General features: G+C 41.2%; 1 protein-coding gene across 3 annotated transcripts in view; it reads left to right on the plus strand.

Annotated features, from left to right (window-relative positions):
- Positions 1–27,500, plus strand: part of LOC133658560 (pleckstrin homology domain-containing family G member 3-like) — a 122,188-nt gene that overhangs the window by 39,247 nt on the left and 55,441 nt on the right. The window lies entirely within an intron of this gene.

Below are 27,500 nucleotides of genomic sequence, written 5' to 3' on the forward strand. Positions count from 1 at the left end.
TGTCATTTATATTCCCTAATTTGGAGGTGTTAAGATCGCCATACACTGGCATAATGTACTTGAATCACTTATTGATACATTTACGCAATTATTATACTTTAACATAAAATATTGGTCAAAATTGACCAAAGATGTATTGCATTAATAAATGTAAGGATATTTGCATTTAAATAAACATTTTATATTAAAACATTTACACAAAAAGCACAGACTTTATGGTAAAATAGTGTTAAAAAATAAGTGTAAAAGGTAAGAAATTTAAGTGAAAACAAATTGGAAAAAAAATGTTATTGTTTTTGTTACTAAATGTACTGTTATTGCTGTTATTATTTTTTTTTGCTTGTTGTGGTTTATTTGTTACTAATTTATAGCCGTATTTTTTAAACTATAATTAAAGCTGAGTTTTGGTAGTACAATGAATACTAACGTTTTCAATTTAACAAATAATTGTGTTATTAATCGTGATAACAATATAAATCAAAATAATTGTGATTATTATTTTCGCCATAATCGTATAGTACTAGGTTTGCGTGTGCCAAAACACGTGCAAACCTGATAGCACACGCAAAGCTGACGTACAAAAGGTGTGCAAAGTGGATTGTGTCTGTTAAGTGTGCAGAATAAGGCGTGCAGTCCATTTAGCATCGCTGTCTTCATTAATATGCAAAATATTATTATTTAGCACACGCAATGTGATCTATCAACACTCATCACCGTTTTGAGAGCTCTATTTAGCGTTTTATTTAGCACATGTCAGAAGGATTTTCAAACTGACAGTTCCACACACAAGTGTGTGTCAACATTTTAAACGGTCAGAAATAAAAAATATTAGACATATCCTCTATTCAGCAACATCCTTTTATAATTTAATAGCTGCTAGACGACTTAAGGGGCTGATTAAAACGTAATTTGCTTGATGCGTTTTAGTGCCCTTAAGTATTTTTTCAGTGACATTTCTTTTTTTTCCCCACATAGACTTCTTTAAGTATGCATATTTTTGCATCTTGAGCGGAGTAATGTGCAGCGTCTCACCAGTGAGCGTATGGCTGCTTCTAAAGTGCCCATAAAAAGTGGTAGATTTTTCTGCTTGTTTGAAAACATAACAAAAATGCCACAGGTAGGAGCATGATAAAATGAATGTGCAGTAAATGAGTCTCTCCATGGTGATGCCCCGTTTGGTACACGCAAAATCCTCATTTAAAAAAGGCGGTCCGCGCCACTTTTCAATTGCACACGCAGTCTTAGTAAATCACGCAACACGCCCACTAATAGTGCACGCTCTTTTATGGGCTGCACATGCTGTTTACCGCGTGGTGTTTGGATCTGAGTAAATCAGGCCTACAGTATACTTTTTTACTGTCCTGCCTTTATTACCTGTGAGTGACATTTCGGCCACGCCCCCTGTATTAACAAAAAAAAACAACACCTGCAAGGATCATGAAATCATCGCTGTTAACCAATCAGACGCAAGCGAGGCAACGTGCTGAATGATTGTGTGTGCGGCAGATTTATTGGCCAGGTGTGAATTCCTACTGGCAAGTTCACCTGCAGCTGTTCTAGGCACACACACGCACACACACACACACACACACACACACACATCCATGTGTTACACATCTGATAGATTTGGTGTTCGTCGTACTTGTTGTCGGCCATATTTTTAACAAAAGTTTGTTAAATTTGTTTGGTGCACCATGATGGAAGTCTGGTCCGGACCAAGTATACTCAGGGTTTCCCACACATTCATTTATTTGTGGCGGCCCGCCACGAAAGAATTAAGTCCGCCACAAATAAAATAAAAAAATAAAATTATTATTATTATTATTTTTTTATTTTTTTTTGTCCTCTTCAGCTTCTCAGGCAAATCATATAGTTGATGTAGATGCCCATATCGGCTGTTCAGATTTACTTTACAAAAGAGAAGTGTAGGATGCTTCTCTTGTTGCCTTATTTGTTATGTAGAACTGGGGAAGGAGACGGCACGACAACAGGATATCAAGCTCAATAGGTTTTATTGCGTGCTTGATGAGTGAATGGAGTGTGTATGCTACTATAAGTGTTTGCATGAGAAAACTATGTGAGTGAATTAACCATATAAATACCGTAAGGGGTGTTGAGGTGCGTGTGGAATGAGAAGTATCCAAGTCCAAAGGGAATGATCCAAAAGGGTGTCCAAGGTCCAAGCGAGGTCGTGGCAGGAGGGCGAAATCCAGAAGTCCAAAGCAGGGTCAAGGATCGGGGAGAGCAAGCAGAGTCCAGGAGGGAAATGGCGGCGGAGGGATACAGCGAGGCTGGGACACGAGTACTGTGGGAAGGAACGAAAAACACTGGGATCAGGAAATGAGGCACAAGGAAAAAAGGCAAAAGAGCGAGAGCTGGAGGGAAGTCAGATACGTGAGGCTTACTGCGAGCAGAGCGACGTTCCTACGACGAGGAGTCAGCGTCGGGACTCTTTATACTGTCGTCCCTCATCAAAGCCAGGTGCGCTGTTAGCAGAGTGTCCCCAGCTACGGCGGAGTGTGGGCGCGGTCTGCGTGATGAGCGCGGGGGTGTGTCTGGTGCTCACAGTGGAGCCTCTGAGCGCTCCAGTAGCAGAGGGAAGCAAGGAGGTGTGTGCCGTAACAGTGCCCCCCCCCCTTATGCGAGGCCCCCGACGAGCGCCGAAGGGCTCCAGGGTTGGCCTGATAGAATTCCTTCAGAAGGCCGGGGTCAGCAAGGTAGGAAGCAGGGACCCAAGACCTATCCTCTGGTCCATAACCCTCCCAATCTACCAAATAAACTAACCCCCTCCCCTGCCTACGGACCCCGAGGATTTCCTTGACTGTCCAAACAGGATCACCATTGTCCAAAATTCTAGGAGGGGGAGGGATGGGGTCAGGAGAGGAGAGTGGAGAACTAGAAACAGGCTTTATCTGGGAAACATGGACTACTGGGTGACGTTTAACTGAAGGTGGCAAAGCTAATCTGACTGCAACAGGGTTGATGATAGCTTCAATAGTGAAGGGTCCTACAAAGCGGGGTGCGAGTTTACGTGATGGTACCTGAAGATGAAGGTCCTTGGTACGTAGTAGTACTTGTTGGCCTGGAGAGTAAACGGGGGCTGGAATGAGTCTCCGGTTGGCACTGTTGCACATTCTTTCGGAAGATCTAAGCAGAGAAGCACGGGCTGCTTTCCAGACCTGGTGACACTTCTTGATATGTTTGCGAGAGGAAGACACAGACGCTTCAATCTCCTGTTGGGGAAACATAGGGGGCTGGTAACCAAGGGAACATTCAAATGGCGATAACCCAGTAGCTGAACTCTTCATGGAGTTATATGCAAATTCGACCCATGGCAGGAACTTGCTCCATGAGGATGGTTGGCGAGTGGAAATGCAGCGCAACATCGTCTCCACACTCTGGTTAGCCCTCTCTGCCTGACCATTACTCTGCGGATGATAACCAGAAGTGAGGCGGACCGTGGCCCCAATTCCCTTGCAGAAGGCCTGCCACACCCTGGATGTGAACTGGGGGCCACGGTCCGAGACAATATCCACCGGGATGCCATGTTGTTTAACAATGTGGGTGGTAAGAAGGTCAGCAGTCTCAGATGAAGATGGAAGTTTGGGAAGGGGAACAAAATGTGCAGCTTTGGAAAATCGGTCAATAAAGGTGAGTATGGTGGTATTACCTTGGGACGGAGGAAAACCAGTGATGAAATCCATAGAAATGTGAGACCATGGGCGACTGGGGACGGGGAGAGGACGCAGCAGTCCTGCCGGCGGTCTGTGGGATGGTTTATTTCTAGCACAAGTACTGCATGCGGCGATAAACTCACGGGTATCCTTAGCCATGGATGGCCACCAGAACCGCCGGCGGATAAAGGAAAGAGTGCGTTGGAATCCCGGATGACAGGAAAAGACACTGGAATGCCCCCACTCCAAAACTTGAGGACGTAGTTCGCGATGGACGAATAGTCTGTTGGGAGGTCCGCCTCCTGGTCCTGGTCTCTCACTCAATGAGTCTTGGACAAGACCCTCCACTTTCCAAGTGACCATGCCGATAATCCTGGAGGGAGGAAGAATGGTTTCTTCTGGAGTACTCTCAGTGGTTTCTTCTGAGAACTGGCGAGAGAGTGCATCAGCTTTGGTGTTACAGGATCCTGGTCTGAAAGAGAGAACATAATTGAAGCGACCAAAAAATTGAGACCAACGGGCCTGCCGATCATTTAATCTTTTGGCTGATCGGACATGAAGAAGGTTTCTGTGGTCAGTGAGAACTTGGAATTGATGTTTAGCCCCTTCCAACCAATGTCTCCACTCCTTTAATGCCTCGTAGACAGCAAGTAACTCCCGGTTACCAGCATCATAATTACGCTCAGCCGAGGATAAACGTCTAGAAAAAAATGCACAAGGATGGATCTTGCTGTCCAGTTTGGAGCGTTGCGAAAGAACTGCCCCAACTCCGGAATCAGATGCATCAACTTCAACAATGAAGGGGCAGTCTTGATCCGGATACACCAGGATGGGTGCAGAGACGAAGCTCCTCTTCAGGCACCAGAATGCCATACCTGCTTCACGGTTCCACTGAAAAGGTCTGTTGGTTGATGTAAGTGCATGAAGGGGTGCGGCCAACTTACTGAAATCCTTGATACATCTTCTGTAAAATCCAGCAAATCCCAGAAAACGACGTAATTCGGTACGAGAAGAGGGTTGAGGCCATTCCACCACCGCCGTCACTTTCTTTGGCTCAGCCTTGATGTGTCCCTTTTCAATGACAAAGCCGAGAAAATCAACTGACGAGGAATGAAACTCACATTTTTCAGCCTTGACAAATAGGCGGTTCTCCAGTAATCGTTGAAGGACGAGACGGACGTGGTGCTGGTGTTGCTGAGGGTCTTTGGAAAAAATTAGTATGTCATCCAGGTAGACTACAACAAATCGATCAATCATATCCCTAAGAATGTCATTAACAAGGGCCTGAAAAACAGCAGGAGCATTGGTCAGTCCAAAAGGCATAACCCTATATTCAAAATGACCCAGGTGAGTATTAAATGCTGTCTTCCACTCATCTCTCTTCCTGATGCGGACCAGATGATACGCATTGCGAAGATCTAACTTGGAGAAGATGGTGGCAGGGGTGAGAGGTTCAAATGATGAATTAAGCAGAGGTAGAGGATACTTGTTCTTGATGGTGATACCGTTAAGTTGACGGTAGTCGATGCAAGGACGAAGTGACCCATCCTTCTTGCTCACAAAGAAAAATCCAGCGGCGACAGGTGATTTGGATGGTCTGATGATTCCAGAAGCAAGAGACTCAGAGATGTAATCCTTCATAGCTTGTTTTTCAGGGAGGGACAAATTATACAATCGACTGCTAGGGAGGGCTGCATTAGGGATGAGGTCGATAGTGCAGTCGTAAGGTCTGTGAGGTGGCAGAGTCAAGGCTTGTTCCTTACTGAAAACGGCGGCTAAGTCGTGGTAAAATTTAGGGACTCGGGAGAGGTCCACCGGTGGTGACGCTGGCCTTGGGCTTTCGGAATGAACTACTGCAGATTTGAGACAATGAGCATGGCAGTGATTACTCCAAGCCAGAATTTTGCCAGTAGACCAGGAGATGTGGGGATCATGTTGAACAAGCCAGGATCAGCCTAGGACGAGGGGGGCTACTGGGGCGTCCAAAACCCAAAAGCTGATGGTCTCTGTGTGGTTGCCAGAAAGAGTAAGGGACAATGGTTTAGTACGATATTTGATAGGACCCAAAGGGTGACCATCTAGAGCCTGGGCAGAGGCAAAAACTTCTAAAGGTACTAATGGAATAAACTTTTCTTTGGCGTACCTTAGGTCCATGAAACTTTCATCGGCTCCGGAGTCCAGGTAAGCGTCCATAAATAACGTCCTAGCTTCCCAGGTCAAGCTAGCGGGGAACAAAATACTGGGGTTCCTCCTGGAGGGAGTCGTGGGGATTGTAGTTTGGCTCACCAGGATCCCCTTGACTGGCGAGCCCGATCTTTTGGCCGAAGAGTGCAGTCACATATCAGATGATCTGCCCGACCACAATAAAGACAGAGTCGGAGTTGGAACCTCCGTTCTCGTTCCTCAAAGGATAGTTGAGACCTGCCAATCTGCATGGGTTCTTGAGGTGCGGTCAGAATCGGTCTTATGGTGACAGGACTTCGGGTGAAGGGACGGTTAGTAGACCCAGAGACTCTAGCAGAAGCAGTGTTGCCCAAACTGATCTCCCTCTCCGCCTCACGTTCCAAAAGTCTTTGGTCAAAAAGAAGGGCTAATTCAATGAGGTCTTGACAATTAGCAGGTCTGTCTCGCAACAAACCGTCCTTAATAGACTCATTGAGTCCTCGACGATAAGCGCTTTGCAGTGCCTTGTCGTCCCATCCACTCTCTGCCGCCAGGGTTCTAAACTCCAAGGTATAAGATGCCACTGATCGGGGACCCTGTCGCATGGAATGTAGTTTAGAAGCGGCGTCTCCGCCATTAGCAGGATGGTCAAATACAGCCAAAAATTCTTTGCGAAAAGCCGCAAAATTGGTGTTTATTCCAGAATCTTTACTGAGAGTAGAAGTGGCCCATTTCAGCGCTGGCCCGGATAGTAGGGAAAATATAAAGGCAATCTTAGCACCGTCATTAGCATAACGTGAAGGTTGGTGTAGAAAAATGAACTCACATTGAACCAAGAAGCCACGACAGTCTTCAAAATTTCCCTCAAAATTTTTAGGACTAGCTATCTTAGGTTCCCGGAGGGGTGTAGCTCCCCCGGTGGCGACTGTGTTGGTTGGGCTAATGACAGGTGTGGGGGGTGTCACCTGACCAGTGCTGAGATTGTCGATTTTGGACAACAGGCTGGCGAAAGCAACGTCCAATTTGTCCTCCAGGGTGGAAAAACGGATCTGGTGTTGTTGGATGGCAGACTGGAGAGAGGACAAGTCTGCACTGGGGGAAGTCCTAGCCAGAGGTCCATGCGAAGACTTAGGAGTGCCGTCTGGTTCCATTGTGGTCGGAACGTACTGTTATGTAGAACTGGGGAAGGAGACGGCACGACAACAGGATATCAAGCTCAATAGGTTTTATTGCGTGCTTGATGAGTGAATGGAGTGTGTATGCTACTATAAGTGTTTGCATGAGAAAACTATGTGAGTGAATTAACCATATAAATACCGTAAGGGGTGTTGAGGTGCGTGTGGAATGAGAAGTATCCAAGTCCAAAGGGAATGATCCAAAAGGGTGTCCAAGGTCCAAGCGAGGTCGTGGCAGGAGGGCGAAATCCAGAAGTCCAAAGCAGGGTCAAGGATCGGGGAGAGCAAGCAGAGTCCAGGAGGGAAATGGCGGCAGAGGGATACAGCGAGGCTGGGACACGAGTACTGTGGGAAGGAACGAAAAACAACACTGGGATCAGGAAATGAGGCACAACGAAAAAAGGCAAAAGAGCGAGAGCTGGAGGGAAGTCAGATACGTGAGGCTTACTGCGAGCAGAGCGACGTTCCTACGACGAGGAGTCAGCGTCGGGACTCTTTATACTGTCGTCCCTCATCAAAGCCAGGTGCGCTGTTAGCAGAGTGTCCCCAGCTGCGGCGGAGTGTGGGCGCGGTCTGCGTGATGAGCGCGGGGGTGTGTCTGGTGCTCACAGTGGAGCCTCTGAGCGCTCCAGTAGCAGAGGGAAGCAAGGAGGTGTGTGCCGTAACATTATTTGTATTTGACTTTATTAAATGTATTTATATTAGAAACACAACATGTGTATATAACAAAGGGTGCAAAGTAGGCAGTAGGAAACACATGGTTAAGTGTAGGGAGTAAAACTGATGGCAGTCTAAAGTTCAAGATTTTTGGAGCTCTTTGTTCAGTGGATCAGATGTTTGATGAAGCTCTGTGTCTATCTACCACCCTTACTGTTTTCTGTTTATTTGTTACTGACTGTGGCAGGACACCTCTGCCTCTGTTTCACTTTATGTTGCTGGTAAATAATATGGTTGTAGTAGTAGGCTAAAGTTAAATGATTTAGTATGCACTAATTAAAGGGGCAGAGCTTTGAGACATTTTAGCTTTTATATTTTATAAGATATATTTTTTGTAAGAACCACAATTAATAAATATATTTCAGTGAATAACTTATTGTTCAAATCTGTATATAAATATGTACATAAAGTGTTGATGGACGTTTAAAACAAAACTGTTATTATTAATTAGTAAGTATACATTTTTTGAGCCTTTTTAGAGAAAATCAAATCATTGTAGTAAATTATGCAAATTACTCGATGATGTCATGGTGACCACGCCCATAGCCACGCCCCCACCACCACAGGTATCTTGGCAGTTTATGGGAAACACTGATACTGGTCTCAAACCACCTGAAATGTTGCGGTTCAACGAGGGGCTCTTGTTGTCCATGCATGGCTGATGCATTCTGGGTAATATCGGGGAGTACTGAGAGTTTTGCTTGTGTGCCGATCAATAATGGACGGACTTTTTAGAATGTAATTTTGTCTTGGTAACCATGGTAACTGCTGTCGACACAACAAAGACAAAGGGGTGACGATTGATTGACTTAGTCCGGACCAATAAGTCCGGAGTAAAACGTTTGTCCCAGTCCACCCCTGCTGTGCATGCTAGCTTCTTTTTTTTTAGGTGCATGAGCCTCTCGCCAGGCGTGTGCACGCTGGTTTTCCTCCAAAAGTGTGAACTGAGTGAGAGAGAGGCGTCCGTTTGAAGTAGTATACACACTTGCATCGTCTGCCATCTCACACACACACACAGACGCAAAATTAATGGATTCTTTTTATTTGCTCAAAAGTTGCACACATCTCAAACCATTTCAACATGAACACATTCAGCACCTCCAGGAAATTCATTATTGACCTACAAAATTCCACAGCACCAAAAAATCCCCACATTTCCAATAATTCCACCCGTTCAATAGCTGCGTTTTTATTAACCCCAGAAATGTGCAAAACCTAAATATCGCAAGAAGAAACTGGCAATGAAAACACCCTCTCGAATATCACAGAAACATTTTTGCGCTCTCATGAGGTGGTTTTTGAGACGTTTCTATATTGAAGGGAGTTAGTGCATGTGCCTCACAATACGAAGGTCTTGAGTAGTCTTGAGTTCAATCCCGGGCTCGGGGTCTTTCTGTGTGGAGTTTGCATGTTCTCCCCGTGACGGCGTGGGTTCCCTCCGGGTACTCCGGCTTACTCCCTCCGCCAAAAACATGCACCTGGGGATAGGTTGATGGGCAACACTAAATTGGCCCTAGTGTGTGAATGTGAATGTGAATGTTGTCTATCTGTGTTGGCCCTGTGATGAGGTGGCCACTTGTCCAGGGTGTACCCCTCCTTCCGCCCAAATGCAGCTGAGATAGGCTCCAGCACCCCCCGCGACCCCAAAAGGGACAAGCGGTAGAAAATGGATGGATATTGAAGGGTTTCGCAAAAGCATGACAGAAACACTTTTTTGCATTCAAGGGTCACTACAAGGAGAACTGCACTTTTTTTTGGAATTTTGACAAGAAGACAAAATGTTTTTTTGCATTCTAACATGTAAAAATCGTCTCGTTCTAGATAGCTAGCACAACAACTAATGGGAGCAATCAATTCTACCTCTAAATCACTTTAAAAATGCATTTAAAAACCGTCAACAATACTTTATTTACGTTCTGTAAGCTGTATAATAACCAAGCTGTAGCGACATTGTTATTGTAAGAGCGAACACTGAGGAACTCTTTTTCTAGCGTAGTAACACATCGCCGTGTTTCGGTATTAGCCGTAAAAGTTAACTACGGCAAGAGATAAGCTAGCTTCTACGTCAGCCCGAAACGCGTTTGAGTTTGTAATACACAACTCTGCGATAGGACAACAATCTGTACTGACTGACAAACATGAACAATCTTAATATAGTATCTGTAAAGTATTATTTCATGTTTTGTTTGTACACAGCTAACCAGACAGTGTATGTACTGTAGTTGTAATAACACGCATGACGTGCTGCGTGTATCATGGTCGATATGTAGTGACTTTACTGAGGGACAGTTTATTTGGGGTAAGCACTCCATTTACCTTATTTCTTTGAATTGCCGCCGGGAATATAGTATTCGCCTGCCTAGAATTACAGCCGGGTCAAACTCGTTTCGCAAAATCATTAGCGCATGCTTGGCACTTTCGCCGGGTCAAATATGAGTCATTAAATGACTCCCGCCTCCTGGTGGTAGAGGGCGCTAGTGATCCTTCTTGCGACTACCAGTACTGCAGGAGACCGGTACTGCAGAAGAAGACAACAAGCAGCAAGCATGAGCAGCGATCGTTTGCTTGCACTTTTACCATGGAGGATTACATATCTAAAATAAAACAGTTTTCTAAATTGGACTTTCAATCGAAGCAGGAGGTAATAATTAAAGGAATATCTCCAGAGACTTTTAAAACTGAAGAAAGATAAGGAAGACTGCCTTTGATCAGAAGCAGCTGCACATGGACTCATTTACAAGTAAAGGTAAGACCATAATAACGTTTTTTTTTATTAAATGTGCTTTTCATGATAAGGTAAGCGCCGGAGTGAGAAGAGGTTTTAAAATAATTAGCGCATGCTTGCCCATCCCGCATGGTTTTGGTAACCGCAGGAGTGAGAAGAGGTTTTAAATTAATTAGCGCCCCTGCGGCTATTCAAGGAAATACGGTATGTCGAAATAGCTTGTCTCCAAGTTCCACATTTGCATCTTGGAGTCGATGTCACCTCACTCTCTCGGCTGCCGTCTGCTCCAACGTTTCACCCTCTTCTTCGTGCTCGCTTCTATAAGCAACAGTTCATCCTCCGTATACTCAGCTTCAAAAAGATAAGGTTGTGAATCCTCATTTGTCCAAAAATAGTCGTCTTCGTTGTTCATCACCAAGTCTGCCATGATTAGAACACACACAAGCGTTGTGTATCCAGAAGTAGGAACACACTGGAAGTCGAACGTGCGTTGCTATGGAAATGGAAATCTATGCACGAAAGAAGTCAGCCCCGGAAATGATCAAAATGATCACAATACGGTAAATATTGAACATATTACATATTGTTATGAAGGTGTCTGTTACTACATTATATATATACTTGCAGTGTGTATATTGTACATATTACATATTGTTATGAAGGTGTCTGTTACTACATTATATATACTTGCAGTGTGTATATTGAACATATTACATATTGTTATGAAGGTGTCTGTTACTACATTATATATATACTTGCAGTGTGTATATTGAACATATTACATATTGTTATGAAGGTGTCTGTTACTACATTATATATATACTTGCAGTGTGTATATTGTACATATTACATATTGTTATGAAGGTGTCTGTTACTACATTATATATACTTGCAGTGTGTATATAGAACATATTGTATACTTTTGACCCAGCAGATTTGGTCACATTTTCAGTAGACCCATAATAAATTCCTAAAAGAACCAAACTTCATGAATGTATGTGCTCCAATCACTCTATCACAAAAAAATAGGAGTTGTAGAAATGATTGGAAACTCAAGACCGCCATGACATTATGTTCTTTACAAGTGTATGTCAACTTTTGACCACGACTGTATATAATAGCTTCAATATTGAGGCAACTTGTTTTTCCACTGTACTGGTACCTTAAGTAATGTTTTCAGCTGAACATTACATGTTACAGATACAAATTAGACTAGGATAAATTGTCTCCATATGGGCAGCATGGCTGAGTGGGTAGAGTGGATGTTTTATTGAATGGCAGGCTGTAAAAAGAGGGTTACTACTTTGAATCTCAGCTCATGTGGACGTTCCCCCCTCCTGTTAGCTTGTGGCTCGGGCTATATGTGTGTGAATGGGTAAATGTCAGTGGTGTGCCGTCAGGGCCAGCAAGGCCTTCTCTGCTGGCCTAACATAACCAGAAATCATCATCATCATAATTAAAGATAAAAAGTATTTTTTTATTTACTTTCCCTAAATACCTTAAAGCAGGGGTGTCCAAAGTGCTGCCCGGGGGCCATTTGCGGCCCGCAGCTAATTGTTTACCGGCCCGCCACACATTCTAGAAATACTATTGTAAAAATAAAAAAGAACATTAAAAAAAAGTGGAATGAGGTGAAATCTAACGAGAAAAAGTTGCAATGTTGACACAAAAGCTGCCATGCAGGCTGTTTTTTTTCTTTTGTCTTTCTTCATTTTTCTTTTTTTTGCCATTGCTCAAAAAAAAAAAAATAATGACAAAAAAATCCATGTTATAATGAATTATTTTCAGGGCTCCAATTACTTCAAATATTTCACTTTAAAATGTAAATATTGCATATATTGTGTAGTAGCCATATAAAAACATCAAAGTTTTCTTTGACAAAAGCGCATAAAACAAACAAAATAATAGTTCCAGCATGAAATCGACAGATATATCTGAAGTTGATCTCATAACTTAAGTGTTGAAAGTAAAAGTAAAACCTAATAAAAATGTATCACTTTATGAGTGGGGCACCTTTTGGATCCCAAATATATTTAGTGATTTTTTATTTATCTTTTCACTGTGATTACTCAAAAATATGAAATAATTAAAATCAATGGTGTCCTGCATTATGTATCTTATAGGGCTCTAATTACTAAATACTGCATATTTCAGTTTTACTATAAAAAAAACTAAGTTGTTTTTGACAGAAAAGCCATAAAACATTTTTTAAAATTTGTATTACTTCATATCAACTTGAAGTTGATATAGAGATTTACTGTAAGCGTTAGATATTTTAAAAAAAATTATAATCTGACTTATTTTTAACATTTTAATGACTGAGACCCTTTATGGTCCCCGGGATCCCTAAATGTAAAATAAATAAAAAAATGCATATATTTTGTTATGGTTTGAAAATGAAAAATATCAAAATGGCCCCCACATGCTTTAATTTTTCCGTGTGCGGCCCTCAGTGGAAAAAGTTTGGACACCCCTGCCTTAAAGTATTCACATTTTCTTCATGTGATATTATGCTCCTTCCATCCATCCATCCTTTTGCTACCGCTTGTTCCTTTTGGGGTTGCGGGGGATGCTGGAGCATATCTCAGCTGCCTTCCAATGCAGTTGTTTTTAGGTTAGAGTTTGTATCCAATCAGAATTAACCTAGCTTATGTTGCCATGCTGTACCAAATCCGCCCGGAGCGTTTAGAATCAACAATTTGTGCGTCTTTGCACTTAGCTGGCCTAACGCTGTGATTGAATACTCACTTGGGAGCATACTTGCCAACCTTGAGACCTCCGAATTCGGGAGATGGGGCGTGGGGGTTGAGGTGGGCGCGGTTGGGGTGGCGGGGTTTTGTGGTAGCGGGGGTGTATATTGTAGCATCCCGGAAGAGTTAGTGCTGCAAGGAGTTCTGGGTATTTGTTCTGTTGTGTTTATGTTGTGTTACGGTGCGGATGTTCTCCCGAAATGTGTTTGTCATTCTTGTTTGGTGTGGGTTCACAGTGTGGCGCATATTTGTAACAGTGTTAAAGTGGTTTATACGTCCACCCTCAGTGTGACCTGTATGGCTGTTGATCAAGTATGCCTTGCAGTCACTTTCACATGTGTAAAAGCCGCATATATTATGTGACTGGGCCGGCACGCTGTTGGTATGGAGGAAAAGCGGACGTGACGACAGGTTGTAGAGGACGTTAAAGGCTAGGCCTTTAAGGCACGCCCCCAATGTTGTTGTCCGGGTGGAAATCGGGAGAATGGTTGCCCCGGGAGATTTTCGGGAGGGGCACTGAAATTTGTGAGTCTCCCGGGAAAATCTGGAGGGTTGGCAAGTATGCTTGGGAGTCCCAAGTGAGTATTCAATCACAAGTTGTGAAAACAGGAAGTGGCACCGGAACTATACGAGCCATAGAAAGCCACAGAAAACTCACCGGTACAATAACCACAAAGATAAAGTGTTTGTCTTCAACTACTTGTGTCTGCTGTGGACAGACGAAGCCAAGCAATGCAGGTTTAGCCAGCGGTGCGCGCTACCCCGAAGGAAATTCCTTTTTTGGCAGGCAATCACATCTTGGCACAACACGGGCGGCGAAATGCTTTGCTCGCCACTTTCATACAAATCAACCATACCATACCATACCATACCAACTTTATTTATAAAGCCCTTTAAAAACAACCACAGTTGAAGAACAAAGGGCTGTACACCACAAAGAAATAAAGGCAAAGGACAGACTAAAAAATTTAATTTAAAACAGAAGTAAAATACACATTAAAAAAGCAAATACAAAATTACCCTAAGAACAATTTGTTAGATAAAAAGCAGTTAAAAGTTAAAAACAGTTAAAAAAGTTAAAAACAGTTTAAAGTCTCATGCTGGGTTAAAAGCCAGTGAATAAAAATGGGTTTTAAGAAGGGTCTTAAAAATAGCCAAAGAAGGGGCCTGTCTCACATGGACTACGACTACGACGGTACCACTGGCTTATACGGATGGGTGCTACAAATTGTGAGTTCAAATATTTAATTTATTAATTTTTTCATGTTAAATTTGTTCTCGGCAGCACGGTGGAACAGGGGTTAGTGCATGTGCCTCACAATACGAAGGTCCTGAGTAGTCCTGGGTTCAATCCCGGGCTCGGGATCTTTCTGTGTGGAGTTTGCATGTTCTCCCCGTGACAGCGTGGGTTCCTTCCGGGTACTCCGGCTTCCTCCCACCTCCAAAAACATGCACCTGGGGATAGGTTGATTGGCAACACTAAATGGTCCCTAGTGTGTGAATGTGAGTGTGAATGTTGTCTGTCTATCTGTGTTGGCCCTGTGATGAGGTGGCGACTTGTCCAGGGTGTACCTCGCCTTCCGCCCGAATGCAGCGGAGATAGGCTCCAGCACCCCAAGTGACCCCAAAAGGGACAAGTGGTAGAAAATGGATGGATGGATTTGTTCTATACAATTCTTTTAATTTTGACAGTACCACATAAGATATGTTTTAATTGCTAAAGTGGGTTTATTGAATGTTAAATGCGCCGAAAAATAGACCCTTTTGTACACTGTTGAGGGGATTCAATGCATAGTAGCATGCAAGTGTGTTTCTGTATAATATCTCCAGCCGTGTCCATGTGGTGACATCAATTATGGTATTTTGAGAGGTGAAGTCGGACTAAGTAGGACATCACTGAAGGCCTAGGTGAGAAACGCACGGCCCGCCACTGGTAAATGAGATCATGTATTTACTGGATGTGCACATATCTTCAGGTACAGTCGCGAACATAATGTCATGGCTGTCTTGAGTTTCCAATAATTTCTACAACTCTTATTTTTTGGTGATCGAGTGATTGGAGCACATACTTGTTGGTCACAAAAAACATTCATGAAGTTTGGTTCTTTTATTAATTTTATTATGGGTCTACTGAAAATGTGACCACATCTGCTGGGTCAAAAGTATACATACAGCAATGTTAATATTTGGTTACATGTCCCTTGGCAAGTTTCACTGCAATAAGGCACTTTTGGGAGCCATCCACAAGCTTCTGGCAAGCTTGTGGTTGAATTTTTGACCACTCCCCTTGACAAAATTGGTGCAGTTCCGCTAAATCTGTTGGTTTTCTGACATGGACTTGTTTCTTCAGCATTGTCCATACGTTTAAGTCAGGACTTTGGGAAGGCCATTCTAAAACCTTAATTCTAGCCTGATTTAGAATAGAATAGAATAGAATAGAGTTTTATTGTCATTATTACAGTGAACAGGTTCAAAGAACAACAAAATGGGAGCAGATCCCCTAAGGTGCATACACAATAATTTAGTAATATAAATAGTAAAAAAAGATTTAAAAAAAAGATATGTATCTATATATATGTATATATCCACACACATGCATATATCCATACATATGCATATATATACATATACACATATAACATTATTGCACATTATAGTCCGAAAAAATAAAAAAGACATGACACATGAGGACATGACGGACACATTGTGCTCACTCAGGGCCTGTTTAATGCTACTATGTCTCTTGGGTAAAAACTGTTTTTTAGTCTATTTGTGGCTATAGCGTCTGCCCGAGGGTAGCAGTTCTAGGTGGCAGTGTCCGGAGTGGGATGGGTCTTTCAGGATGCTCTGTGCTTTCCTGAGACAGCTGTCAGCCATGGAGGGGAGGGGGCATCCGATGATCTTCTGGGCAGACTTTATGACCCTCTGGAGCCATTCCTTTACCACTTTTGACGTGTGTTTGGGGTCATTGTCCTGTTGGAACACCCAACTGCGCCCAAGACGCAACCTCAGGGCTGATGATTTTAGGTTGTCCTGAAGAATCTGGAGGTAATCCTCCTTTTTCATTGTCCCATTTAAAGCACCAGTTCCATTGGCAGCAGAACAGGCCCAGAGCATAATACTACCACCACCATGCTTGACGGTAGGGATGGTGTTCCTGGGATTAAAGGCCTCACCTTTTCTCCTCCAAACATATTGCTGGGTATTGTGGCCAAACAGCTCAATTTTTGTTTCATCTGACATTACATGGACAAAGCTAAGACCTTCTGGAGGAAAGTTCTGGTCACATTTTCTGTAGACACATAATAAATTCATAAAAGAACCAAACTTCATGAATGTTTTTTGTGACGAACAAGTTGTAGAAATTATTGGAAACAGCCATGACATTATGTTCTTTACAAGTGTATGTAAACATTTGGTATATACGCGCATAAATACAGACCATTTACCATATTGAGTCAACTTGACTTACAACTGTAGGAACTTGATGAAATATATTGAGGCAACTTATTTTATAGTTACCTCAACTAATATTTTCAAGCTCATCTCACACCAGACCGAGTGTCAACTCATCTTTTGGAGTGTAATATACTTGACACCATAAGTGGACTCAACCTAACTCAGTCAAAGCAACACGATGACCTGACTGAGTTAAAATTGTTTTTACATGTGTACCAGCGCAGTCCTGTTGACTTACCATGTCTTTGTTCGTGCTTTCTACAGTAAACACACACACAAATCTTGTTCTAACCATGTTAGGGGGACGAGAAGGAGGCGGACAGGAAGTGTCTCATAAAGCTTTTGTTACATTCCAACCTCAGCATGCGCGTTACGACAGCGTGACCGATGGAAGTGTAGTTAGGACTTGTAGGACGTTAACAAAGCGCATCACAAAGTGGTCCTGATCCAGTGTGTGGAATGCAAGCCCCCCCCCCCCCCCCCCCCCCGCCCCCAAACCCATTTGTGCTTTGCTGGAAATCTGGATTTGATTGAGGCTACATGATGTCACGCTTAGTGGGAATCTGAACCAATGTCCATAATAGGCCTGCGTGTGTGCGAGTGTGTGTGTGTGTGTGTGTGTGTGTGTGTGTGTGTGTGTGTGTGTGTGTGTGTGTGTGCGTGTGTGTGCGTGTGTGTGCGTGTGTGTGCGTGTGTGTGCGTGCGCGTGTGTTTAAGAACCCGAAGGCGCTCACACAGAAAGTGGACACATTGTTTGAGAAAGTCCTCTTTGTGGGAAATTGTCAAATAAGTGAAACTGAGTGGCGTGATTCGATTTGATCCGTCAAGCTGTGTCCCTTCTGGAGAAAGAGAAAATGGAGGCAACACGAGACGTTTTGCTGCTGCTGCTGCTGACCGCCATCCAAGTGGGACAAGGAGCTGGGGGGGTAAGGGGGAGATGATGGGATGCCAGAGTATTAGGAGGCGGAGCAAAGATGGAGAGAAAGGAAGATTGTGGGAAAGCCAGCGGAGATAAACAGGAGGATTGCAGGGAGATTTGGGGAAGTGGGGGGGTGGGGGGGTGGGGGTAAGCAGAGAAACAAACAACAGACTGAAAGTGGAATGTGACAAAGACAAGTGGACCAGCCGGGAGGAAGACAAGATGGAGAACATGTTTCCACCCATGTTTCGACTTTATTTTACGACTACATTTACACTGCAAAGTGGTTCAAATCGGGTTTTTACGACATCTGATTTTTATTTTTTTCCAGCTGACTGTTTTTACACTGCAAGTACAATGTGATCTTTATCAGACTCCAGTGTAAACTCGCACGGACATCAATGTGGCCCCAATGTGGCCTCGACGTCACTTGCATGCGCGGTTCGATAAAGTGAATACAAAGGAAGTTGACCGGGAGGAAGTCGCTACTACTACAAAATAAAATAAAAGTCGCCACACATTAAAAATAAGTGGGTTTTTTTCTACGTGAAAGTAAATGAAAGTAATATAATGTATGGATGGATGTATATTAGGGCTGTGAATCTTTGGGTGTCCCACGATTCGATTCAATATGGATTCTTGGGGTCACGATTCGATTCAAAATCGATTTTTTTTTTTTCAATTCAACACGATTCTCGATTCCAAAACGATTTTTTTCCGATTCAAAAGGATTCTCTATTCATTCAATACATAGGATGTCAGCAGGATCTACCCCAGTCTGCTGACATGCAAGTAAAGTAGTAGATTTTTGTAAAAAGCTTTTATAATTGTAAAGGACAATGTTTTATCAACTGATTGCAATAATGTACATTTGTTTTAACTATTAAGTAAACCAAAAATATGACTTATTTTATCTTTGTGAAAATATTGGACACAGTGTGTTGTCAAGCTTATGAGATGCGATGCAAGTGTAAGCCAATGTGACACTATTGTTCTATTTTTTTTTTATTTTTTATAAATGTCTAATGATAATGTCAATGAGGGATTTTTAATCACTGCTATGTTGAAATTGTTACTAATATTGATACTGTTGTGATAATATTCATTTTTGTTTCACTACTTTTGGATTGTTCTGTGTCGTGTTTGTGTCTCCTCTCAATTGCTCTGTTTATTGCAGTTCTGAGTGTTGCTGGGTCGGGTTTGGATTTGGAATTGGATTGCTTTGTTATGGTATTGCTGTGTATTGTTTTGTTGGATTGATTAATTAAAATAAATAAATAAATAAATAAATAAATAATTTTTTAAAAATTACAAATAAATCGATTTTAAAAAAATGAGAATCGATTCTGAATCGCACAACGTGAGAATCGCAATTCGAATTCGAATCGATTTTTTCCCACACCCCTAATGCATATAGTGTAGGGTTGTACGGTATAGTAGGTATTAATACGGTATTAGTATAGTACCGCGATACTAATGAATCATATTCGGTACTATACCGCCTCTCAAAAGTACAGGTCCACCAGCCCCCTCCCGCGCCCTAGTCCTCGTCACGTCATGACATTGCTGGTATACGAGCAAAGGAGCATGTTCGGCAGTGCACAATCACGGAGTACTTACAAGCAGACACAGTGTGTAGACAGAAAAGGGAGAACGGACGCATTTTGGCTTAAAAACTAACCATAAAGGTGAAGTTACAACACTGAAACGCCCACCGGAAGAGGTGCTTTAGAACATGGATCAATACCTAAAATTGTGGTGTCATCCAAAACTAATGTAAAGTATCAAACCACCGAAGAATACGTGATTATTACATTTTAACAGAAGTGTAGATAGAACATGTTAAAAGAGAAAGCAAGCAGATATTAACAGTAAATGAACAAGTAGATTAATAATCCATTGTCTACCACTTGTCCTTAATAATTTAGACAAAATAATAGAATGATAAATGACACAGTATGTTACTGCATATGTCAGCAGACTTAATTGGGAGCCTTTTTTTTGCTTACTTACTAATAAAAGACAAGTTGTCTTGTATCTTCACTATTTCATTTAAATGCCTACTGAAATGAATTTTTTTTATTCAAACGGGGATAGCAGATCCATTCTATGTGTCATACTTGATCATTTTGCGATATTGCCATATTTTTGCTGAAAGGATTTAGTAGAGAACATCGACGATAAAGTTCGCAACTTTTGGTCGCTGATAAAAAAAAGCCTTGCCTGTACCGGAAGTAGCGTGACGTCGCAGGTTGAAAAGCTCCTCACATTTCCCCATTGTTTACACCAGCAGCGAGAGCGATTCGGACCGAGAAAGCGACGATTACCCCATTAATTTGAGCGAGCGAGGATGAAAGATTCGTGGATGAGGAACGTGAGAGTGAAGGACTAGAGTGCAGTGCAGGACGTATCTTTTTTCGCTCTGACCGTAACTTAGGTACAAGCTGGCTCATTGGATTCCACACTCTCTCCTTTTTCTATTGTGGATCACTGATTTGTATTTTAAACCACCTCGGATACTATATCCTCTTGAAAATGAGAGTCGAGAACGCAAAATGGACATTCACAGTGACTTTTATCTCTCTGTAAGGACAAACTTGCAATAGGAAACCTATGTTTAATGTACCCTAAGATTTTTTGGTAAAATAATGCCAATAATGCAATTTTTTGTGGTCCCCGTTATTTAGAAAAGTATCGAAATAATTTTGGTACCGGTATCGGTACCAAAATATTAGTATCGGGACAACACTAATATAGTGTAATATATTTGGGAGGGTTGTAATCTTTTTATGGCTGTTAAAGGCCTACTGAAATGAATTTTTTTAATTTAAACGGGGATAACAGATCTATTCTATGTGTCATACTTGATCATTTCGCGATATTGCCATATTTTTGCTGAAAGGATTTAGTATAGAACAACGACCATAAAGATTGCAACTTTTGGTATCTGATATAAAAAAAGGCTTGCCCCTACCGGAAGTAGCGTGACGTAGTCAGTTGAACATATACGCAAAGTTCCCTATTGTTTACAATGATGGCCGCATGAAGTGAGAGAGATTCGGACCGAGAAAGCGACAATTTCCCCATTAATTTGAGCGAGGATGAAAGATTTGTGGATGAGTAAAGTGCAAGTGAAGGACTAGTGGGGAGTTGAAGCTATTCAGATAGGGAAGATGCTGTGAGAGCCGGGGGTGACCTGATATTCAGCTGGGAATGACTACAACAGTAAATAAACACAAGACATATATATACTCTATTAGCCACAACACAACCAGGCTTATATTTAATATGCCACAAATTAATCCTGCATAAAAACACCTGCGTATTTGTTACGCTAGCTCCTAGCTCCTCTGCTAGCTCCTAGCTCCATAGAACACGCCAATACAATTCAAACACCTGATCAACACACACAATCACTCAGCCCAAAAGACCGTTCACCTAACCCAAGGTTCATAAAGCTTATATATTTTTAAAAAGTTACGTACGTGACGCGCACATACGGTCAAGCTATCAAATGTTTAGCAGCCAAGGCTGCATACTCACGGTACCTGATATTCAGCTGGGAATGACTACAACAGTAAATAAACACAAGACATATATATACTCTATTAGCCACAACACAACCAGGCTTATATTTAATATGCCACAAATTAATCCTGCATAAAAACACCTGCGTGTTTGTTATGCTAGCTCCTAGCTCCAATGCTAGCTCCTAGCTCCATAGAACACGCCAATACAATTCAAACACCTGATCAACACACACAATCACTCAGCCCAAAAGACCGTTCACCTAACCCAAGGTTCATAAAGCTTATATATTTTAAAAAAGTTACGTACATACGCAAAAAAAAGTTGCGCACATACGGTCAAGCGATCAAATGTTTAGAAGCCAAAGCTGCATACTCACAGTAGCACGTCTGCGTCTTTGTCATCCAAATCAAAGTAATCCTGGTAAGAGTCTGTGTTGTCCCAGTTCTCTACAGGCGTCTGTGTATCGAAGTCAAAAGTCCTCCTGGTTAGAGTCTCTGTTATCCGAGTTCTTCCATCTTGACTGCATCTTTCGGGAATGTAAACAAAGAAGCGCCGGCTGTGTACTGCTGTTGCTGACTACGTTCGAAAAATACGTCCATTTCGCACCGACAACTTTCTTCTTTGCTTGCTCAGCTTCCTTCTTCATAATGCAATGAACCTGATTGCAACAGATTCACGAACACAGATGTCCAGAATACTGTGGAATTATGAAATGAAAACAGAGCTTTTTCGTATTGGCTTCAATGTGGAAGGCATACCCGTGTTCCCCGGGCTACGTCACGCGCATACGTCATCCTCAGAGGCGTTTCGAACCGGAAGTTTAGCGGCAAATTTAAAATGTCACTTTATAAGTTAACCCGGCCGTATTGGCATGTGTTATAATGTTAAGATTTCATCATTGATATATAAACTATCAGACTGCGTGGTCGGTAGTAGTGGGTTTCAGTAGGCCTTTAAGTAGAGGAGATATTGAAATCAGTGTGGATCTACGGGAGATTTATTTTTCAACTCACTTATGTAAACAACGTACGCAATGTAATTCCGGTCCTTCAACAATTGCTTTTTCCTCTGAATCAAAATATATATTCACATATTACATATAGACTATTATTTGTGCACTATTGACAAGTGATGCACCAAAAATGTGGCCGTCGAAAATAGGCTTTGCTCATCGAAACCGGATGTTGTGATGAAATATCCACTTCCGCTGGCGACTGCGTCTTTCCGGCGCACACGAGTGACGTAGCGCGCACAAAGCTGACGAAAAAGTCACATTCATGTCGCATTGCGTTTAGACTGAAGTCACATTTGAAAAGATCAGATTCCAATCAGATTCAAGACTGCTTCCTGACGTGGCCTGAATCTGATGCCAGAAGATCTGATTTGTAGCACTGTGGAGCGTTTAGAATGGCAAAAAAATATAGATCTGTGTCAGTTGAGGGCAAAAAAATGGTGTGCAGTTTTAAACAGGGCCTATGTTACCTTTACTACTGACATAGTGTTGATTACCAAGCAGAAACAAGACATAAAAAAACGTTGAGAACTTGTTGGATTAAGTCCTGATGTTGAGCAACTCAAATTTAACGTTGGAACAACATGCTTTTTGAGGACGTTGATTCAATAACGGGTTGTGACGTTGATTTGACCTTTGACATTTGGTAATTTCCCAACCAACAACTAGGATCCAACGTTACATATCAATCTTGTCCCAATTCACAACACAACTATTTTGCAACGTTGTTTCAAAGTCAGTTTTAAAGGACATGTACAGTATGTATGATCAATTTTGTATCAATGTCTTGTACCTGCTGGTATAGCATTGCATTGTGTAGCATTGCATAGCGTTGTGTTGCATTGCGCAGTGTTGCATAGCAGTGTTGCATAGCGTTGTTGCATAGCGTTGTTGCATAGCATTGTGTTGCATAATGTTGTGTTGCATTGCGCAGTGTTGCATAGCGTTGTTGGATAGCATTGTGTTGCATAATGTTGTGTTGCATTGCGTAGTGTTGCATAGCAATGTGTTGCATTACGTTGTGTTGCATAGCGTTGTGTTGCATTGTGTAGTGTTGCATAGCCTTGTGTTGCATAACGTTGTGCTGCATAGTGTTGTGTTGCATAACAGATTACTCTTCATTCACAATTGAAGTTAAAAAGTGGCTTTGGAGCAATCAAAGCTGCTCACACGGTCACTAAGGTGAGCACTATGTTTGACACATCAACTTAATGTGTATTATATTTATATCAATGAGAGCATTTTTGTTGTAAATTGTGAGGTGTGTCTGTTAAAATCATGTTTTTTTTTACAAATGATGACAGATGTGAACAAGAGCATGTATTGTCTTTGTGTGATGATGTAAATGAGGTGTGGTTGTATTGTATATTAAGTATGTGTCCATGAAAGGGCGTTTTATGACTTTTCTTAATTTGATTACATGCTATAGTATGATTTTATTGTCATCATTTTATTGTGTGATTCTTGTATCCCTTTAATTTAGGTAGCCAGGGACTGCAGATGGAAATGAGCTATTTAGCTATAATCTGGTACAGAACATATCTGTCTTTGAGCTTAATGTTTCTGTGCAATGTCCCTTCATATAAAGACTCAACTAAAATAGCGTTGTGTTGGATAGCATTATGATTAAGGCTGCAACAACTAATCGATTAAAATCGATTATAAAAATAGTTGGCGATTAATTTAGTCATCGATTCGTTGGATCTGTGCTATGCGCATGCGCAGAGGCAATTTTTTTTATTTTTTTTTTTTTATTTAATTTTTATAAACCTTTATTTATAAACTGCAACATGTACAAACAGCTGAGAAACAATAATCAAAATAAGTATGGTGCCAGTATGCTGTTTTTTTTTCAATAAAATACTGGAAAGGATAGAAATGTAGTTTGTCTCTTTTATCCGATTATTAATCTATTAATCGAAGTAATAATCGGCAGATTAATCGATTATCAAATTAATCGTTAGTTGCAGACCTAATTGTGATGCATAGCGATTTGACGCATAACGTTGTATTGCATAGTGTTATGATGCATAGCGTTGTGTTGCATAACGTTGTGTTACATAGCATTTATAATAGTTATAATTTATAATAGTTATATTAATATTTTATATATTTTTTCAAATTAATTAATAATTATTCATTATTATTAATTAAATGAATGTATTCGTATATTGTTTGTATGTATTTATATGTATATGTATGTATATACACATATACATATATGCATATGTATATATACACATACATATATGCACATACTTTATGTACCGCATATACTCATATATATATATATATATATATATATATATATATATATATATATATATATATATATATATATATATATATATATATATAGCAGAGGTGTGGACTCGAGTCACAAGACTTGGACTCGAGTCAGACTCGAGTCATGAATTTGATGACTTTAGACTCGACTTGACAAAATGTAAAGAGACTTGCAACTCGACTTAGACTTTAACATCAATGACTTGTGACTTCACTTGGACTTGAGCCTTTTGACTTGACATGACTTGCTACTTTCCCCAAAACCCAAAGATTAAAAAGTTATTTGGGAGCGCTCTGTAGCTTTCATTTTGTACGTGTCTGTCTATCAGCGTGTGTGCTGCGTGTCAGCGTGTGCGCTCAGTACAACAGCCAATCAAATTAGATCTACATTGTTTTCATCACACAGCATTCAGCCAATCAAATTGCAGGACAACCAATGAACAAGAGTTGTCAAACAACGCGCCAGTGAGAAAGATTTATACCAAAGTTGGTTTCGTTCGGGTATAAAAACTACGACTTGGTCAACAAAAAACGAATTGCCGTATGCAAATTAAACTACTAAGTACCGCAGTACTAATGAATTAAAAAAGCTACTAAATTGCCTTTGAAAAATACCAGTACTTTTTTTTATGCGCATCATGGCGCATCATAGTGACATTGCTGGTAACACAGAGCACTTACAAGTGGAAACAGCGTGACAACAGAAGAAGGAAAATGGATGTTTTTTTTTACTTTAAAACTAGAGCGGTGCTTTAAAAACATGTTGGGTTGGGCAATATAAATGATATACAAACCCCAAAACAAGTTAAGTTGGCACAGTGTGTAAATCGTAAATAAAAACAGAATACAATGATTTGCAAATCCTTTTCAACCTATATTCAATTGAATAGACTGCAAAGACTAGATATTTATCGGTCAAAGTGGAAAACGTTATTTTTTGCAAATATTAGCTCATTTGGAATTTGATGCCTACAACGCAGTTCGAATATTACAGACGGAGACGCAACAACTTCCAACTTCGTTCGACATTTGAAGTTGCACAAAGAAGGGTAAGTTTTGAATGTAAGCTAACGTTTATTGGCTAAGTAACGTGACTTTTATTTGCTGTGTAGTTAAATCAGTGAGGCTGTAAACTCACTGCTAACGTCATAACCATAGACATCTTATAAGTAGACGCAGCATCGAGCGCTACTGCCTACTGGCGCAGACGAGACGCGGGGCCGCCATCTTGGAGTGGTGATCCGCTTATTATTATATATATAAATAAAATAAATACTTGAATTTTAGTGTTCATTTATTTACACATATACACACACACACACAACACTCATCTACTCATTGTTGTACTTGAAAGTACAATGCTTTGTTAAGGGTTGAATTGTCCATCCTCTTTCTATTCTCTGTCACTATTTTTCTAACCATGCTGAACACCCTCTCTGATGATGCATTGCTGTGTGGCACGCACAAAAGTGCTTTCATCAAATGCACAAGAGTGTGGAATCTTCCACCTCTCCCTAGCATGGCCCAAAACCAGTCAATCCTTGCTTCCTGGGGAAGATCTTCCCTGGCAAGCAATTGGTACTCCAGTACTTGTACCCGGAGGCTGGTCAGGTCCAATCGCAGCTGCGGCAGACTTTTTTTTTTTGGGGCGTGGCCTCCAGCTCCGGCTGAATACCGGGAGTTTGTCGGGAGAAAATCTCTGTCGGGAGGTTGTCGGGAGAGGCGCTGAATATCGGGATTCTCACGCTAAAAACGGGAGGGTTGGCAAGTATGGCTATAAGTGACCAGACGTCCGAGATCAAAACTGGGAATATAAGTCCAGAGAAGGGGGAAAAAAACGGTCAGCTATTTTTAAGTTGAAGAAACAATATGATTAGGTTATATATACATGCGTATATCCTATATAAACAATGTATGAATACATTAGATATCTATATATCTTATAGACCATATCTCTGTTGCTGCAGCAGCAGAGAGTTTATTCTGTCTTGACACTTTGTATTGATATTTTGTATTACATTCTTCCCATAAATGATCATGTTTACAGTGATTGTTATATATGTATTTTTTATGTATGTCGCTTTGGATAAAAGCGTCTGCCAAAGACTTAAACATATATAAACACCTGAAACTCTTTATATCAGCTAAAACCACCAATCTGTTTCACTGGATTCAGAATAAAACCAAATGCTGTCTTACCCAACAATGTTAGTATTTGAATATTGTTACTTGAAGACTTATTCCTGGTTACAATTATACTGTTAAGAAAGTATTGTCTTATATTTTGCCTAAAATGAGAATGCATCATAATCAGTGGCGGCTGGTGAATTTTGTTTTAGGTGGGGCTGAAAGTTTGTAAACCAAACCCCTGTAGGGGCGTCATCCTCCCCCAGAAGATTTCTTTGTGATTTTCACATACAAATATTGAAGATCTTTGCTCCTTCTCAACTCTGTGGTAATGTTATTTTCATAAAATACAACCAATAGTACGTTAATGTTAAATCTTACTTGTGAAAAGTAATCCCCCGATTCCTATTTTCAACAGTCCGCTCATTTGAGCAGGAAAACGCTGAACACCAGCCCGGCATCTTTGTTTTCTACCTGTCAACTGTCAGTTTAGGCTGCTCGCCGGCTCCTCATCACCACTTCAAGATGCAATTTGCTCGCGTCACAGCAACCAATACTGCGTCTACTTATAAGATGTCTATGGTTATAACGTCATTGCAAACACGGCAATATGTTGCGTCCACTGCAGTTTGCTGCCTTATTCATACTTTTTGTCAAGTGATTTTTTTAAGCAGGGTTGCATGAGGTACCTATACATAACGTTACGTTAGTCAATGTATCACACACACAGTAACGTAACGTTAGACGGCGGTCAGCAGCACCGCATATTTTAGCCACCTACAAAAAGACAAACATAGTCAAATAAAGGTCAGTTAAAATGTATACTATATTAAGAATATGTGTACATATTGCATAGGGCCCTGACATCTAAAAAGTACAACTCTGTTCATTGTTATGTTCATGTATTTGTTGTTTTTCATGTGTACGCACACATCAACACACATACAGTATGAGATGAGATC

This window comes from Entelurus aequoreus, linkage group LG10 (genome assembly GCF_033978785.1).
Source record: "Entelurus aequoreus isolate RoL-2023_Sb linkage group LG10, RoL_Eaeq_v1.1, whole genome shotgun sequence".
Classification (NCBI taxonomy): domain Eukaryota; kingdom Metazoa; phylum Chordata; class Actinopteri; order Syngnathiformes; family Syngnathidae; genus Entelurus; species Entelurus aequoreus.